This window comes from Aegilops tauschii, chromosome 3 (genome assembly GCF_002575655.3).
Source record: "Aegilops tauschii subsp. strangulata cultivar AL8/78 chromosome 3, Aet v6.0, whole genome shotgun sequence".
Taxonomy (NCBI): Eukaryota; Viridiplantae; Streptophyta; class Magnoliopsida; order Poales; family Poaceae; genus Aegilops; species Aegilops tauschii.
In genome coordinates, this window is record NC_053037.3 from 89,282,532 (window position 1) to 89,285,971 (window position 3,440).

Here is a 3,440-nt window from a genome sequence, read left to right on the forward strand (position 1 = left end):
AAGCAGCAAATGAAGGAATCTGGATGAAGGAATTCATATCCGATCTAGGTGTAATATCTAGTGCATCGGGTCCAATGAAAATCTTTTGTGACAATACTGGAGCAATTGCCTTAGCAAAGGAATCCAGATTTCACAAAAGAACCAAACACATCAAGAGATGCTTCAACTCCATCCGTGATCAATTCAAGGAAGGAGACATAGAGATTTGCAAAATACATACGGATCTGAATGTAGCAGACCCGTTGACGAAGCCTCTTCCACGAGCAAAACATGATCAGCACCAAGACTCCATGGGTGTTAGAATCATTACAATGTAATCTAGATTATTGACTCTAGTGCAAGTGGGAGACTGAAGGAAATATGCCCTAGAGGTAATAATAAAGTTGCTATTTTATATTTCCTTATTCATGATAAATGTTTATTATTCATACTAGAATTGTATCGATCGGAAACCTAAATACATGTGTGAATACATAGACAAACACTATGTCCCTAGTGAGCCTCTACTTGACTAGCTCGTTGATCAAAGATGGTTAAGGTTTCCTGACCATAGACATGAGTTGTCATTTGATAACGGGATCACATCATTAAGAGAATGATGTGATGGACAAGACCCATCCGTTAGCTTAGCATATTGATCGTTCAGTTTTATTCCTATTGCTTTCTTCATGTCAAATACATATTCCTTTGACTATGAGATTATGCAACTCCCGGATACCGGAGGAATGCCTTGTGTGCTATCAAACGTCACAACATAACTGGGTGATTATAAAGATGCTATACAGGTATCTCCGAAGGTGTTTGTTGAGTTGGCATAGATCGAGATTAGGATTTGTCACTCCGAGAATCGGAGAGGTATCTCTGGGCCCTCTCGGTAATACACATCATAAGAAGCCTTGCAAGCAAAGTGACTAATGAGTTAGTTGCAGGATGATGTATTACGAAACGAGTAAAGAGACTTGCCGGTAACGAGATTGAACTAGGTATGAAGATTCCGACGATCGAATCTCAGGCAAGTAACATACCAATGGACAAAGGGAATAATGTATGTTGTCATAACGGTTCGACCGATAAAGATCTTCATAGAATATGTAGGAGCCAATATGAGCATCTAGGTTCCACTATTGGTTATTGACCGGAGAGGTGTCTCGGTCATGTCTACATAGTTCTCGAACCCGTAGGGTCCGCACGCTTAACGTTCGATGACGATATTGTATTATATGAGTTATGTGATTTGGTGACGGAATGTTGTTCGGAGTCCCGGATAAGATCACGGACATGATGAGGAGTCTCAAAATGATCGAGAGGTAAATATTGATATATAGCATGATAGTATTCGGACACCGGAAGTGTTCCGGAGTGTATCAGGTGTTTATCGGAGTACCGGAGGGGTTACCGAAACCCCCGTGGAGAATATATGGGCCATATGGGCCATGAGAGGGGAGCACACCAGCCCACAAGGGGTGGCGTGCCCCCCTTATGGCAGGAGGCCGAATAGGAGAAGGAGAAGAGGGGGTTCGCCCCCTTCCTTCTCTTCTTCCCTTTTCCCTTTTTCCTTCCCGCAATTATGGAAGGGGGGAGGCCGAATTGGGGAAGACCCCAAGTAGGATTCGGCCTACTTAGAGCGCACCCTAGCTGCTCCCCTCCCCCTCCCACCTATATATATGTGGGGAGAGGGTGCCTGGAACACACAACATCAATTGTTAGCCGTGTGAGGTGCCCCCCTCCACAGTTTACAACCCCGGTCATATTCTCGCCGTGCTTAGGCGAAGCCCTGCGAGGATCACTACACCATAACAGTCACCACGCTGTCGTGTTGATGGAACTCATCTACTTCCTCGACATCTTGCTGGATCAAGGAGACGAGGGACGTTACCGAGATGAATGTGTGCAGAACTCGGAGGTGTCGTACGTTCAGTACTCGATCGGTGGAGCGCAAATAAAGTTCCACTACATGAATCACGTTGTGAAACGCTTCCGCTTACGGTCTACGAGGGTACGTAGACACACTCTCCCCCTCGTTTCTATGCATCTCCATGGATAGATCATTGCGTGTGCGTAGAAATTTTTTGTTTTCCATGCAACTATTCCCAACAGACTAATCTTTGATAGACAGCTAGCTTGATGTCCATATTACCCTTCCCGCTCCTGCCTTCTTTAACTTTCAGGTAAAAGAGGTGAACAAGTATGATAGAGAGGTGGAGGCCGCTCGCCTCCGCGTTGCAGCCCTTCAGGCAGTAGCTGTCGCATCCCAGTACAACCCCGACTACAACTTTGGATATCCGCCAGGCCAGCCGTGGCCCTAGAACAACTTAGGCCAAAAGCCTAAACTTGGGGGAGTACGTATTTCTCACCGACATTACATTCATGTTCACACATTCATTCCAGTTGTCGGTGTTCATGCTTTTACATTGTATCATCCATGTTAGTTTATTTCTTTTTCTCGCTTTCTTCTTGTTTGTTTGAAAAACTTTGAGAAAATCCAAAAAAAAACTAGTTCTAGGTTCTTTCTAGTTTGCTTAGTTGTAGTACTAAAAGAAAACCCAAAAAAGATTTCTCGTTCTTCTTTTTCTTGTTGGGAGCTTTCCCGTGTAAATAGTTTTTCTCGTTCTTGTTTTACTTTCTTTAGAAAAACAAAAACTCCAAAATATTTCGGTGTGTTTCTTTGAAATTCTTTTCTTTTTCTTTGGGTCATGAGGAGAAGACCACAATGAAAATTTCGAGTGGCTCTCATATGCATTATTGTTGATCTAACAAAGAGCCCATATTACTATGTCTTCTCCTTTGAATAAATGTTTGCAGCTTCCAGCTTAGTCCAATGCACGTGCACTCTTATTATTATTCACACCATTCGGTCGTGCAAGTGAAAGGCAATAATGACGATATATGATGAAGAGATTGAGATGGAAAAAAGCTGGTACGAACTCGACCTATTTTTTTTTTGTGAATATGATTAGCTCATCGTTCTTGATTCAGCTCATTTTGGATGAAACATGTTTGCAATGACAGTTAGAGATTATACTTACTCATGCCATGCTTAATTAGCTAGGAGTTTATAATGGTTCATCTTGTGTGCCAACATGCTTTTAAAATGGTTATGATGTAGTATGATAGGATGGTATCCTCCTTTGAATAATTCAAGTGGCTTGACTTGGCACATGTTCACGCATGTAGTTGAAACAAAATCAACATAGCCTCCACGATATTTATGTTCATGGTCATTTATATCCTACTCATGCTTGCACTCAATGTTGGTTAATCTCAATGCATGTTTATGACCATCGTCACTCTCTAGTTGGTCGCTCCTCAATCTTTTGCTAGCCTTCACTTGTACTAAGCGGGAATACTGCTTGTGCATCCACTTCCATAAACCCAAAGTTGTGCCATGTGAGTCCACCATACCTACCTATATGCGGTATTTACCTGCCGTTCCAAGTAAA